Here is a 16597-nt window from a genome sequence, read left to right as displayed (position 1 = left end):
TGCTTCGCGACTCGGCAGCCACAATGGACGTGGTGCATCCGTCGTACGTAGAGGAAGGCCAGTTCACGGGAGAATGTGCTTGGATAAGGCAAGCCGTGGGAAACTCCAGTGTTTGTCTCCCTGTGGCCAAGATTCGTATCGAAGGCCCTTTTGGAGTACTGGACAATGAAGCCGCCGTCTCGGCACATCTCCCGCCGCAGTATCCCTATTTGTTTTCTAACAAATCAGAGGATTTGCTGCGACGCAGGGGAGTCGGGTTTATTGAAGGGATAGTGCAAGCCTTAACTCGTTCCAAGGCAAGGGAGCTCGCGGCCAAGGCAGTGTATGAATGTCCAGTGGTGAAGGAAACAGGTTTGACGGAGGATTCGTCAACCAGCACCAAACAGGACAGCTCTATAGGGGATAATGTGGATAGTACACCATCTAATAAAGAGGTCAGGCAAGCGCCGGAGCCTGAAATGTCTCGAGAGGCAGAATGCAGGACAGTTATTGAACGTAAGCCCTGCCACAATGATTGCTGAGCAGGAAATGCGCACAGCACAAAGCGATGCTAAGCATTACTATGACAGGACGGCTCGCACGCGACGCTTTGAAGTTGGGGAAAAGGTAATGATCCTGAAACGCTCATTGAAAAACAAGCTAGAGGTTCAATCGGAAGGACCGGTTAACATAATTCAGAAATTATCTGAAACAAACTACGTAATCGCGGTACTGGGAAAACGAACGACACCACAAATGTACCCTATCAATCTACTTAAACCCTACCGGCAGAGGGAGGCCATCGTGAACATGTCCCTTAACCAACCTGAGGAGATGCTTGTCGACTTTCCGGAGTTAACAGCAGTGACGGAGGCAAAAGACATTCACGAGACCATTGACAAGCTAGTAGAACAGGCGGAGTTGAATCCCAATCAAAGGGCCAAACTGAGGGAACTCGTGTTTGAATTTAAAGGTGTATTTTCAGACTGACCGAGCAGGAACACTCCGATCGTTCACGATATCCAATTAACCTCGTCGGACCCAGTTCGTTCGAAAGCCTATCGCGTTTCACCTCGTCAACGTGAAGTCATGGCCGTTGAAATAAACATGTTAGAGCTAGGTGTAATCGAGCCAGGAGAGAGTGATTATACGTCGCCTCTTGGTTGAGGTCCCAGGAAAGGAGCCGCGACCATGTATCAACTACGGCATGCTCAATTTAATCACGAAGGACCAGACTTATCCAATACCGCATATCGAGGAAAGGCTTGAGAAAGTGAGTGAGCAGTGCTAATTTCATCTCTATGCTCGATTTAGTCAGAGGGTACTGGCAGGTACCGTTGACCGAGAGGGCAAGCAGGCTTGCAGCGTTTATTTCCCTGGTGGGAACCTTTCGGCCGAAAGTCCTGAGCTTTGGGTGGAAGAATGCGCCATATTGCTTCTCTAGCCTTACGGACCAGGTGCTACGAGGAATGGAGGACTTTGCACTTCCCTATCTCGATGACATAGCAATCTTTTCTTCATCATGGGCGGACCATTTACAACACCTGCGAACCGTGCTGTGTCGTCTACGAGAGGCCAACTTAACTGTTAAGGCTCCCAAATGCCAATTAGGGCGCGCGGAGGTAGCTTATCTAGGTCACGTAATAGGGCAAGGCCATCGTCGGCCTTCCGAGGTTAAACTGATCACAATAGACAACTTCCCGCAACCACGCACCAAGCGGGACATTAGGTCATTCCTTGGCTTGGCGGGTTATTATCAAAGATATATCCCTCGGTATTCCGAGATTGCGAGGTCTTTAACGGATGCTCTCAGAAAAACCGAACCACAAACGGTAAAGTGGGATGACGCAAAAGAAAAGACATTTAGAATGCTGAAGAAACCACTAACGAGTCGGCCAGTGTTAAACGCGCCCGCCTACTCTAAGCCATTCATTCTTCAGTGTGATGCCAGCGACACGGGTATGGGGGTGGTGCTTTGTGAAAAGAGAAATGACGAGAATGAACACCCTGTACTGTACGCCAGTAGAAAGCTTTCAGTTCGTGATGAAGCATACAGTGCATCAGAAAAAGAATACCCCTGCGTAGTACGGGCGGTGCAGAAGCTAGCTTGCAATATCGCTGGCTCAAAACTCACCATAGAGACTGACCACTGTCCCCTCACCTCGCTGCAGTCCATGTCTACGAAAAACGGCCGTCTTTTGCGCTGAAGCTTGGCTCTTCAACAGTACACCTTCGATATTCGCTACAAGAAGGGTAAGCTTAATTAACGGCATTGCCGACGGTTTGAGTCGTTGCCCCTAGAGTAACGAAAGCCTCATGCTCACCCGGGCTTCCGTGGCATTTTTACGTTCGTTCATACGTTTTTTTCCGAAGTGTAGTCGATTGTTAGCTGATTTTAATAACCACGTCTTAACGCTTTCAAGAAATGGCTGTTTTTAGTGTTCAGGGGGGGGGGAGGCCGCGCGTAAGGAATGGGAAAGGTGTAGCGGGTTTTATTTTTTTTTAAAGCCTGGTGTGTCTTGGAGGAGGGTGGCCTTGTGCTCGCTGCTTTGTGGTTGTAGGTCCGGAACTGTTCTGGGCTGATTGGTTGCCCACGCAAGAGACGGAAAGTTGCGAGACCTGCTTGCAAGACCAATTTCTCCGGACCGGACCAGGGAGAAAGTCACAAGAGTGCCACGAGGACTGATGACAACTCCCAGGAATCTACCAGTTACGAACAAAGGGTTCGTCACCTCTGAGGGGAATTCTGTAACTGAAACGCCGATCCCTCGCACAGCGGCTGCTGGCCCCTACGCGTCGGGATCTTCCTCCCCCGCCGGATATGCTGTTACGGTTGGCGTCTAGCACCTCGCGCAGAAAGGACTTTCACCCACCATGCCTCGTCGAAATGAAGCGTGGCTTCTCCTGATACGGTTGGCGTCTAGCACCTCGCGCAGGAAGGACTTTCACCCACCATGCCTCGTCGAAATGAAGCGTGGCTTCTCCTGTTACGGTTGGCGTCTAGCACCTCGTGCAGAAAGGACTTTCACCCACCATGCCTCGTCGAAACGAAGCGAGACTTCCTAATTCGCCATGGTCATCTCGAGTGTCTGCCGGTCTGGCGGAAGCCCCGCAGTGTTTACAGCCCTCTTTTGTGTGTGTGTGTGTGTGACTTTAGAGGGACCCTTTCCTCGAACTGTCAAGCTCTACAGGGGAACTTCCGCGAATCAGACTCTGTGCCGGTCAGGTGACGTCGACGGAAGCAAGATCCCTCCCACGATTGTAGAGGGCCAATTTAAGGGGCTCCAAAATGTACTTTTTTAGATCACTTCATTCTCTTCTCATCATTTTTCACCAACATTTGAATAAACCGTGCAAGTTTCGCACTAGAAATCGTCTCGTCCTTGCCCGGTCGCCATGGTCTACCGGATGCCTGCAGCCCGCCGACAACGCCACGCTACCCAATAGTAACGTCGGTCGAGCTTCGATAGGCAGGCGTCGCTACAACTCGGCAGCAGTACGATACGCTGCCCTGGAGTGCGCAACAGCGCACATTAAAAACACCCAGGTGGTTAAAATTTATCCAGAGTCCCCCACTGCGGCATGCCTCATAATCATATCCTGGTTCTGGTGCGTAAACCCCCAGCAATTATTATTACGAGCACATGAACACTGTTTGCTTTTTGACTGTAACCGGTTTTCGCAGGATTACCACCTATACCGATTTCTCCTGTATCGTTGGCCATTGGGTGCCGTCGCGGCTTTTACCACTTCGAGCGAGCTATGTTCGGGCCGACTTCGTCGCTGAAAACGATTGCGCGCTTAGTGTCGTTTTGCGCAGTTATCTTTTCGAACATCGCTTAGGCTGATTCAGACAGTGAGTGGGATGTGGCCTCTCTGACTTATTTTAACGCATGTTCTTGGCGTGCTAGAGGCGGCTGATGTAAATGGAAACTATATGTACTAATATAATCTGTAATGAAACTTTGTACCAGCTAACCCGGGCCACGCTAACTGAAGAGAGAGAGCGAACAATCTAGGATTAATCAACAAAGTGTGCGTTGCACAACCCGCTGAATTTCTCAGTTACCATTCCGTACGTAATTCGAGAAAATGGCATTCGTAATTACTTGAGCAATTACCTAAGTTCTCATGTCAGGTTGTGCATCACATTCGAAAGCATCACGCTCAATTGTTTCGTGTACACAACGTCTTAAGTTTCTGCTTTCAAACGCCATGGCGCAGAGCGCGAACAAGGGTGCGAAGTGAGCCCGCGACACCAGCGCTCTCGAAAGGGGTAAAAAGACTGTTTCTTCTCGGTGCACTATATGGTGACGGGGATAAAATGACAAGACAGCGGTTTAAATGTTAGTTGCTGTTACGAACGAGCATCTGCACGACGAGATATCAGCCGTGCGCCTGTGAGCGACGCGTGCTATCCGCGATCAGACCGCGGGCGCGCGACAGGCGCATACGTGGAGGTAGTCCTGGAGGTCACGGATGGAGCGCCTAGTGAGGGCGCTGCTCTTGCGCGCGCGATTAGTAAGAGGCGATTGGAAGATTGGTGGAAATAGGGAAACGAGAAACAACGGAGGCAAACAAAAAAAGTTCCCAATAGGGGTTCAGAAATTTTGGTTATGATAATTGTTTGTGTTCTTTTTTCTTTCGTTTCTTTTTCAACGTAGGTTAGGACATAAGGCAATATAATAACAAGAACCTGGTGGTGCAACCGACCACCCCTTTCCAGAGGGCACGCTCGTAGCATCCGTCCGACCGTCCATCCTCGAGGCGCGCACTCAGTGCATCCAACATTAGGTAATGAGGGAATCAATAATAGAGGAAAATTCACAAGTTTGCGCAACGAGGTCGCAACAAAAATAGTCTTGGTCCGATTTAGCCGGGACATACCGTATGATGAAGGTCTATCTTAGGTGAACAGCACATCTTGTGCTAAACGTGGCATTTTTTTATCTATAGACTGGATTGCACCATCAAGTGCACACGTAAGTAACGACTTGTGAGTTGACGTACGGCAAAGTGTGCAAGTGCAACCTGAGGCCACACATGCAATACGTTAAAGTGCACATGTCAAGGCAGACGCACATATATAATACAAATAAAACTGCAAATAAAGAAGGCTATATTAGGCTACAATTATTTTTGCTATTTGTTTAGCTTGGCTACATTTGGGCTACAATTTCTCTAGCTTTGGGCTACGCCGCTTCGTCCGACCTGGTGAAAGTTTATATAGGTGTTCTGTGGTGACACTGGCTCTCACACGCTCAGTTCGCGCGCTTTGTCTGAACGTGGTGGTTGTGGCATGTGATCACGAGTTCCAGCGGGAACCTTTGTCAGTTCCAGGTGAACGTTTTCGTCGTGCGCTTTGGAGCTTCATTTCTGCGGCGCCTGTACGTCTTGTACCTATCAAGAGGTAAGTGACAGTTCACGAAGTTTTTCTATTATCAGCCCTGCAATCTTTTCCACTAAGTCTCATGTGCGCGTAATCGAATGATGGACGTTGGGCATACCCATGGTTTGCGGCGGCAGTAACATCAATCGGCGATTGACCATCCGTTGTGTTGCGTTTGGTCGCATCGTACTGGTTTTTGCAAACTTGCGAGCTTACTCTGTCCTATATTTCTGCGCAGCGCTGAGATCCACCTAAAAGAAATTTCGGAATGCGAAACTTTAGTACCGCTAAGTCCTTCCATGTAGCCCGCACGATGGGTCTGCGAGAGTTATCGTTGTGTCTTTCCTGAACAGTGGCGAATAATAAGAAAATGAAGCAACTTCCCAATGCACACTGTCAAGCCCTGCTTGAGCTTCGTTTGCGTTTTCTTTGCATAACTGCGATTGCGAGAGCAATCAATTGTACAACTGCTGAAGATTGAAATAGCTGAAATCTTGTACACATTTGTATCACGGTAGAGGCATTTGCTGCACGTTATGGCCGGCAACGGTGCTCAATTTTAATTCGCCTGTTTCTAGGGCTCCTATATTGCTCTTGCTAACAGTGCCGTGCACTTTTCTTGGAAAAGTGAAACCTTAGGCCGACTTGTTAAGATTTCTGCTGACTTACACGTGATCGGAGGCTAGTATAGACCTTTTCATCGGGCGAGGAGGATCGGGCGCGCGGGGACAACACCCTCTAGAGAGGTGTCGGCGGGGAGCCTTTCCTCCTCTCTGGCTTGGGCGATCCGGCGCGGCGCCGCTTGAAAGTATTGCTGTCGCGTGCTGCGGAACGATTTCGAGATGTTTTAGATGGTACTTTGTGAAATTTACGCCATGTCCGTTCATATAAGATCGTCAGGGAAGCCTTTCGGTGCGTCGGTAACTACAGTAGGCGGAAATATCTCTTGGGGGCGCAAAAATGTGACGCGCTTTAACAGCCGCGGTGTACGCAGATTATCAGTCGCGGTGTGTGTATGTGTTGTGAACTATTTTGCTTATATCGGTTTTAATTCAACAAAGAAAACCGGTGTCTCTGTATTAGCAGCATGAAATGGTAAATCTGCTCACTATCTGATCGCTTGGCGTAGGGAGTAAAACATAAAGCATAAGAGCGCATGCTCGTGCACGGCCAACCTAAGGCAACCACGAAACATCTAAGCGGCAGGTGCTATCAAATATTTGTCATGCACCAGCATCGTTCTCGCGCATTTCAAGTCTAGTAGGCTTCAAATTATCATACGTCTACGCTAGCCTTCCTGCATGAGGCCGATGGCGCTGCTCAACACAGCGATCACTGCGGTTGGTGAACCAGCACGATACATATGTAAGCTGTGCGCTTCGGCATTGCCTTTTTGGCCTGTATACAGCCATTATCTATGAGAGCGACCGCATAAAAAGAATGCGATGCCTATTTTTGAGTACAAAATTTCCGTAATACGTGTGAGTGCGTCGTAGAGAACGGAACGAACACAACAGAAAAATAAAATTCGGTTATCATCCTCTTTCTCGAAAAAGCAAGAGTTAACAGGCTAACGCCGCAATACGACCTCGCATAGTCACGCCGCACAACGTTTATAAATATATAACCGCCGTATGCTTGGACCATGGGGTATATCCCAGGTAGCACACAAAGTATTAAGGGGTTCAACGTCTGAAACGGATTTTTGACCAAAATCGACGCATCAAAGACGTTCCAAACAAGATAGCTTAAAAACGAGGGGTGAATACGTTTTGATAACGTTGGAAGCCAGACAGCTTAAAAACGAGGGGTTAATACGTTTTGCAAACGACTCAAAACGCCACCGCCACGCCACGGCGCGTCAGCCTCTTTAGCGGCTTCTACAATATTCAACAACCCATCAACGCGATCCAACCTTGCGCAAGGTGGCGATACCGTCGTCAAATCATGTGACCAAGGTGGCCACGTGATTCGTGATGCCGGGCAGCCGGGCGCGCCGGGCATAGTCGCGTCGTCATGGCGTCGTCGCGTCACCGCACTCGCATCGCGCTGTGGTGTGTTTGCGGCTGTTCTGAATGTGCTGCCGCTGCCCTTTGCTATGTAAGTGTTGCAGTGTTTTGCTGTCAAGAAAACGATATTCTGTGATCAGTTTGGGTTGTGCGATATGTTTGTGTGGTTTTAATTTGGAAATCAGTAGTGTTTTCAATTGTTATGTGACCAAGGCGGCCACGTTATTCGTGAAGCCGGGCGTAGTTGCGTTATCGCACTCGCATGGCACTATGGTCTGTTTGCGACTGTTCTGAATGTGCTGCCGCTGCCCTTTGTCATGTAAGTGTTGCAGTGCTTTGCTGTCAAGAAAACGACATTCTGTGATTAGTTTGGGTTGTGCGATCTGTTTGAGCCGGGCATAATAGCGTTATCGCACTTGCATTGCGTTGTGGTATGATAGCGTCTGTTCTGAATGTGCTGCCGCTGCCCTTCGTCATGTAAGTGTTGCAGGGTTTTGCCGTCAAGAAAACGACGTTCTGTGATTAGTTTGGGTTGTGCGATCTATTTGTGTAGTTTAATTTGCAAATCAGTAGTGTTTTCAATTGGAGGGCGCGGAGTGGAGGGCACTAATCAGCTCTTCAAGTTCATTGTCATGTTATGTGAGGCGCCTTTTCACTGACGCTGTAATTAAGGCGTTAAGGGCAGTATAAGGACGAAAGTTAGAGGGACGAAATCGTGCATGTGTGTCCCTAGCGTCGGGGTTGGCCGCTATGCGTGATCCTAACAAGAAAGCATTTTGGAGAATGCGAAGAAAGGCGGCAAAATTTCTGTCTGTGCGCACCTTGCCGATCTCCGCAATAGAGCCGTCATCGTGGTATTTTAGTCTCCCGTTTAGCAAGAGTGGTGCAGACAAGGGAACTGGTTCAAACAGGCTTTTTTTAATGATTCAGTACTAGTGCGGTATCCCAAAAGGTGAGGTCAAGTGCTCGCCCTATTTTCTTCCCTCGCGCTACAGCGCACTGACAGAATTTTGCGTGCACCATACCGTGCTTTTATCGTTTGCGCTTCAGGTTCTCGATTGTGTTTTCGCCCCCTTTACCCGCGTGATGGGTATTTCATGGTATTACCGGGTACCACATGTGTCCATATATTGTGTCCAATGTATGAAACGACCAAATTCGATTTTATTTGACGCCTCAAATGGTAGTAATGTATTGAGTCCCTTGTAGCTTCGTGCTTGTTATCAATTTGACTATTTGGCGAATGGATACAGCATGTACGCTGCATAACTCGCTTGTGGATACTGCATACGTGAGTCGAGTATGCCCTTGGCATAAAATAACTTGTATGCTTTAGGTAGTACGATTGTTTGCAGTTTGGGACATGTGTCGGAATGTACGCTGTGCGCCGTTCGCGCTTTACGGCGGCCTGCCGAGTTCATGCGGGTGTCATGTGTGCGCATGGAGTTCGCGAAGCGCTCTCGCAGTTTTATATATATATATATATATATATATATATATATATATATATATATATATATATATATATATATATATATATATATATATATATATATACATGTGCTCTGTTCGCGCGCTTCGCACAACAGGGCATGTCGCAGTTCTTTGTCCTTGTGCAACACATTTTCCTAGCGTACGTCTGTGCATTATTTGATACCGGTTTCACCTGGGGCTCTTTTAGCCGCTATCCAGTCCGTTACAAATCGAATTTGTCGGTCGTGATTGGCTCGTCTGCGCAAGCTACGAGAGTGAGCCAGTCGCATCGATAATTTCGATCCGGATCGGGCTTGATCGCGATCGAGAGTGGTCGTGTGACACCGGTTTTACACATGGCTCCCACATAGGGAACACTTTAAGTTCAATGCTACTGAGTGAAGAGCAAGTGCATATATATGCCAGTGGTGGTATGTGGGCAAATCTTTCTGGTGAAGCCAATACTTGTGCATTCAAAACATTTCAATTACCAGCGTAGTGCATCAATGTGTCTACTTCGACAAAATGGAGCACCAGTGCAGATATCTGAGCATACCTGTCCAGGGCAACAAGTGTGTCTACATTGAAACCACTACCAGCATGTGCGGCAGTTCTATTTCCAGCAGCGGGACTGCACAATAATCAGTAGGGTGCTCTCAAGCTGTTTATCTATGAAGCTCTGCCTGTACTGTGTGCCAAATATTTTTGGACGTGAAAGTGGGGATGAATTGGTAAACATCAGTGGAACTGTGCCTGGACTTTGTGGCAAATGTTTTTGGATGTGAAAGTGTGAGTGAACTGGCAAAGAATTTGCTCTGGGCTACATGTGTTAAAACGTTTTTCTCATTCAGAGTGCTTTTTTTTACTTTAGGAGACTGGAGATGTGCGCAAAGTGTGACATGTCAGTATGCTAATTAATGTATTTGCTGGTTTGCAAATTATTCGTTGCAACTTTATTTTTGCCAGAGAGGTACAACTTTGCCTCTTGTAAGGGGCTTTTTAGATAAAACACTTACTATTTATTATGACCATTGCTTCCTTTGTTACACAAATGCAGCTTCCAGTGCATTCCAGTTTATTTCTATGTTTATGTAAGTTTCTAATATGAGGCTTGCATATTCATTTCTCACGTTCTGGAGTGGCAAGATGCAGCATTACTGTCTCATCGTTCGCTGTACTACAGTAGTGTTCACTTGTTACACTGAATCCCCCGTTTAAGTATTCTGTACTAATTTCACTTTATTGCTTTTTTGTTGTATGGTTATTTTTTCTCGCCATTACCTTCTTTGATATATCCTAAAGGCAATATTTCCGATTTTGCATTGTTCCCATTTTTTTTATTTCTGTCACAGGATTGTTTTATGATGGTATGCGGTGGTATTTCTTCTTGTGCTCTTTTCAAGCTTCTAGATGATTGGTAACATTGCTTGGAGGCAGTTACCATCCGATTCATACTCTTGCATTTTTCAGTCTACTTCTTCCATTCGCTCCGATGTCACTTCTGCATAACTCTAGTCCATCTAATAGCACGTGCACTTTACTATGATTAAATTAGACACTTTAGTACACTCCAGGTTTTTTCTGTTCATTTTTGTATGTGTACTTGGAATGTTGTTGATGTGCTAGTGAATGTTCACTTTCGAGTTCATTACGAATCCTTTCTGCGACTTTTGTCATTGTTGATGTACTTTTACTTCTATTTGCATTTCTCACACAGTTTGTTCGAACCTTGCATAAGCATTACATTTTAATAAAGTGTTTTTGCTTTGTCACAATGTTCTCATTTCACGCACTCTTGGCATGAAGGGCTTGGTCTGGCCACCTGTCAAGACGTGGCCATTTGTTCTTTGCAGGATGTCATTCCCATTGTGGTTGTAAGCATCGTAGCTTACTAAAGGCGGTATTAAGGATTTATTATTCCTAACAGGCTCACTTTCGTGCGACTTGGTAGAGGATGCGCCGGCCATGCGAGGAACAGTGCTTGGCACTGCGCCATGGCTCTTACAGTCAACACCGACGCTTCTACTCATCTGGGGCGCGATTGGAGATCGTTGTTCGAAACGCCCGATCAGTTTCACCTCACGCGATTGGCCTAGGCCGTGCCAACGGGTGCGGCTGACGACATCTGCGCGGCATAGGCCAGTCGCGTGAGGCGAAACTAAACGCGTGTTTTGAACAACGACGTCTGATTGCGCCCGTCACCCGCGAAAATTAGCTTCAGATGATCGTAAACCTTTCAAGACCGCTTCTAGACCAGCTTTTTGATAACGTCCTAAAAACGTTTAGAAATTGGTTACGAATAGTTTTGGCAAAGGGATTACTTGTGTCTTTCCCAGTCCTATTTCTAGACCAGCTTTTCGAATACGTCTTGCAGACCTGTTCTAGATCGTCTCAAGAAAGTAATTAAGCCGGACATTAGCAGAGATATACGACGTTTTCCCGCCGAAGTTCTCTCATTCGTGTCTTCTTTAACCCGTTTTTATCGTCTTGGATAAACGCTACGAAAACGTTACGTATCTCTTTTGTGCTACCTGGGATAGAACAAATATGTGTGTAACAGGGGCGTAGCCAGGGGGGGGGGGGGGGCTTATGGGGCTTCAGCCGCCCCTCGAAATTTTTTCGTGCTGTCCATGCACCGCCGACGAAAGCAAGCCCCGGCGCCGAAAGTCATTCTGGATTTTGTCTAGAATGTCTTTTTCACGCTCACATTTTCACCGCGAACATTGCGAACCTGGGCTGGATTTCGCGGTAACATCCATGCACCTGGAGTCGCATAATACAAGGAGCCCCCTCCGAGCACAAAAGGCGTTTTGATGGCGAGCGGGCTCGTCGCGGCATATCTCGGAGGCCGCGGAATCTACGGAGCGCATGGATGTCAATTCTGAAACTTCATGGGTATAAAGCTCTCATAAACTTTTGATGTGAAAGGTGCATTGACATTTCCCAAGTTGGGCTTTAGATTTTCAATTGCGGAACTTTGTGGGTTTAATGTTGTTATAAACATTTGGCACCAAAGGTTCATTGACTTTTCTAAAATCTTACATCGGAACATACAACGACACAGGCCAAATCAAATCAACACACTATCAAACAAGTTGACAAAGCACGCAGCGAAGTCTGATGAGACGAGACATTGTGGTGGTTCATTTGTGCCGTCATGTCATATAAAAAATCACCATTTTCTTTCACCTACGCCAAAGCATCCATTTCAAGATACTAAAGCCAGCCAAGGTAACTATGTTCCTATTTATTTTTTCTACTATGACTTTTATTTGCAGGGACACATTGAGCCTCTTCAATTTCTTTTTTTTTTTTGTTCTCGCTACGCTACCCGCGGGCTGCCAGAGCCAGCGAGAGCGCTTGCCTTTTTCTGGTGTTGCCCCTACCACCGCGCGGCGCACTTCGGTGCGCGTTCGGTTTTCTCTGGCCGAGTGGATTTTCGCCTTCGAGAGTTTTGGACGCTTTCTGGCTAGCAGACTAGAAAAAGAAACAATGGTCGCTCGCCGCTCGCTGCCATCACTGTGGGGACTCGACCAGTGGCGTAGCAAGTGGGGGGGGGGGGGGGCGTGGGCCCCGGGTGCACGGGACCAGTAGGGGGGGTGGAGGGTCATATTGACACGTGTACTTATCTTTATCGGGCGACCACGTTTCGCCGCCTAACAAATGTTATCACACAGCGCGGGACACGCCTGCATGTATCCGAAGTTTCTGGAAAGTTATCGATGCTTCTATCCGACTGTCTGTAGTCGCCGAACCTTGTGTTATCAGATTTCATCGCGTGACGCGAATGGTGTAGAACTTTGTGGAAGGCACGCGGGTGCCAACGATTAGTCTGGAACGTTCGACGACTGCTGTATAAAAGCCGACGCGCTTGACCCGCTGATCAGATTTTCGACGATCGCCGACCGTGTTCGCCGCTATCGTTGTGCTATAAGTGTAGCCTGTTCTTGTGGGCACAGGTTCGCCCAATAAAAGTTTTGTCTTACACAGTATTGCTACTGTGTTCTTGAACGTCACCATCACGTGGCATCTGGTGGAGGTGCTTGTGCGCTCATGTACCGAACGACCCCGCAAAGCCGCGATCCAAGCCCGAAGCCCGACGACAAGACCAACATCGCCCAAGACCAGCGCGCTAGCCGCAGACTGCAAGGACTGCCCCCAGAGCACGGACTTCTACCTGAGACGACAAAGAAGATCGTGGTCAAGACAACCCCAATGGCTGCCCCAGCGTCCCCCGTTATCCTACAACAACCTCGGGACCCACCGACCTTCCATGGAGCAGCGACTGAAGACCCGGAATCCTGGCTGGAGACCTACGAACGAATTGCGACATTCAACAACTGGGATGCCGACGACGAGCTGCGGCATGTCTACTTCGCCTTAGAAGACGCCGCCAGAACGTGGTTTGAGAACAGGGAGTCGACCTTGACAACGTGGGACCTGTTCCGTAGCGGCTTCCTGCGCACCTTTACAAGCGTCGTGCGCAAGGAAAGGGCCGAAGCTATGCTGGGCGCTCGAGTGCAGCTACCAAACGAGGTTGCCATCTTTATGGAAGAAATGAGCCGTCTATTTCGCCACGCCGACCCTGAAATGCCCGAGGAGAAGAAACTCCGCCTACTCATGCGTAGTGTGAAGGAGGAACTTTTTGCCGGAATGGTACGAAGCCCACCAAAGACCGTCGACGAGTTTCTTCGCGAAGCCACCAGCATCGAGAAGACACTCGAGATTCGTAACCGGCGATTCGACCGCCGCCCGAACTCGACAAGCTACGCGGGAGTTCAGTCACTGCCCACCGACGACCTGCGCGAGATTATCCGAGCGGTCGTGCGGGAGGAGCTACAGAAGCTGTTCCCGTCATCACAGCCTCAAGTGACTTCGATTGCCGACGCCGTGCGTAAGGAGCTCCAACAACAACTTGGAATAGCCCCTGAATCGCCGCAGCCTCAGCCGCAAGTGATGATATACGCCGCTGTAGCCCGCCGTCACGTTCCCCCTCCGCGCTTACGGCAAGGCCCAGTGACGACACAGTTCCGTCGTCCACCACCACCCCCGCCGCCAGCACGCCACCCCGTCAATCCACGCGGCATTCCAAGGAAGACTGACGTTTGGCGCGCCCCCGACCACCGCCCGCTCTGCTACCACTGCGGAGAAGCCGGCCATGTCTACCGCCGATGCCCATACCGGGAGATGGGACTGCGAGGTTTCGCCGTTAACGCGCCGCGACCACATATTGGCGAACGACCTCGCGACATCGCCGAGTACCTCGCCACCACTCAGTGGAGCCCTCGACGACAGTCCCGTTTGCCGTCACCAGGCCGCTACCTGTCGTCGCAACGCCGACCATACACCGGCCCATCCCGGGGCCGGTCCGTCAGCCCATATCCGGAAAACCAAAAGCAGCAACCGATGGAGGTGCGGTTGCTGTTCGTCGAATTGACGAAGATCCTCCGCCGCCGACGAAGACGCCGAATAGACTACCTCGACGACATAACGACAGGCCGCCGTCCCGACGAAGTGCGGAAGCAAAGAGTACGACGACGAAAAACAACCTGACGACGCCACGTACCAGTCACAGGTCAACGCGACGCAGCCGTGATCCGACGCCAAGACCTAACTGAAACGCAAGATAAAGAACCACCGACTTCGACGTGCTTCTCGACGGCCACGCAGTCACCGCCTTAGTAGACACAGGAGCCGATTACTCCGTCATGAGTGGACCCATCGCCGCCCAGTTGAGGAAAGTTAAGACTGCATGGTAAGGTCCTCAAATTCGGACCGCTGGAGGACACCTCATTACGCCGACTGGGATCTGCACGGCAAGAATTACCGTTCATGACCGGACTTAATTACCCTGCCACCTTCGTTATCCTCCAACAGTGTTCACGAGACGTCATTCTCAGCATGGACTTCCTGAATCAGCATGGCGCAGTCATCGACCTGAAGTCGAAATCGATAACGCTGTCGCAAGATCAAGCGATACCGCCGGAGAGCTGTCGTAGTCACCACGCCTTGAGTGTGCTCGAAGATCAAGTGAACATCGCGCCGCGCTCCAGCATTATTATTTCCGTCGGCACCGAAATACCCGCTGACGTAGAAGGCGTCATCGAGGGCGACCAACATCTACTGCTCGACCGTGAAATTTGCGTCGCAAGAGGGATCGCTCGACTCCACGGAGGGCAAGTGGAAGTTATGCTAACCAACTTCAGCCAAGAGTTCAAGCACATCAAGAAGGGCACGACAATCGCATACATCGAAGAAATTGCGGAAACCAGCAATGCCTTTGTCCTCTCGGATTTTGCCGCATATACCCCGATGAGCATAGTGCCCGAGCCAGACTTCGACGTGAATCCAAGTCTTCCTATGAGTAAGCAGCAACAGATCAGATGTCTTCTCCGACGATACAAAGACTGCTTTTCGACGTCATCGAGGATTCGACAAACACCAGTTGCAAAGCATCGCATAATAACTGAAGAGTGCACTCGACCACTCCGCCAGAGCCCTTACCGAGTCTCGACGCGAGAACGTGAAGCTATTAGGCAACAAGTCGACGAAATGCTGCGCGACGACATCATCCAGCCGTCGAAAAGCCCGTGGGCCTCTCCTGTAGTCCTGGTGAAGAAAAAGGACGGAACCCTACTCTTCTTCGTCGATTATCGTCGACTGAACAAGATCACGAAGAAGGATGTGTACCCCCTTCCACGGATAGACGACGCATTGGATCGGCTCTGCAACGCTCAATACTTCTCGTCGATGGACCTCAAGTCTGGCTACTGGCAAATAGAAGTCGACGAGAGAGATCGCGAAAAGACCGCCTTCATCACGCCAGACGGCCTCTACGAGTTCAAGGTCATGCCATTCGGACTCTGCTCGGCGCCTGCAACGTTTCAGCGCGTCATGGACACGGCTTGACCCGCTGATCAGATTTTCGACGATGGCCGACCGTGTTCGCCGCTATCGTTGTGCTATAAGTGTAGCCTGTTCTTATGGGCACAGGTTCGCCCAATAAAAGTTAGTTTCGTCTTACACAGTATTGCTACTGTGTTCTTGAACGTCACCACCACGTGACAATATACGTCTGAAGACACCCGAAAATTGTCGATATCCTCGCCTTCCTCGACTACATCCGGGGGCGGGGGGGTGACAGTAGAGCTAAGGGCCCCGGGTGCCAGATGACCGAGGTACGCCACTGGTCTCGACGAATTGCAACGCGTTCGCCTGAGCACAACCTCTCCGGAATCTTTTGTCTCGCCGGTGTAGGATACAGAGCAGCGTTGCGTACGGTTCTTTGTGGGCCAAGAGTCTCAGGTTCTCTTCGATATTCTTTCGGTAGCCACATTAGGTGCCCAAATTAGGCATCCGGTTGTGGCCAACATGCTTTCTTTTGCGTTTGTTCATTTCGGTAGCCCTGCCTCTCAAAAGGAAGAAAAAATACATTGTTTCGACGCTGCAAATTTCTGCAAGGTAAAAGTTCGATTTTGTTACTTCTTTCACGGAAAGTAATGGGCCACGGGACGCTTGAGTTGCCGGATAGTCTTATGATATTATTGCGAAAGCAATTATATGGACACTCCAAGCGCGTTCCTGCCATCGCCGTCGCCCTTGTGTTTCCTATAAAGTCCAAGGGTGATAACACCGTGACCGCGCGCCGCATGGTGTATGTGCGAGGAGAAAAGCGGGGAGCAAGCGCGCCGCCTTCCGGCGCGTGCTATACATCGGGGGAAGTAAAAGGTGGGTGGGCGGGACTTGG

Source organism: Dermacentor variabilis, chromosome 3 (assembly GCF_050947875.1).
Source record: "Dermacentor variabilis isolate Ectoservices chromosome 3, ASM5094787v1, whole genome shotgun sequence".
In the NCBI taxonomy this organism is placed as follows: Eukaryota; Metazoa; Arthropoda; class Arachnida; order Ixodida; family Ixodidae; genus Dermacentor; species Dermacentor variabilis.
This window is presented reverse-complemented; position numbering follows the sequence as displayed.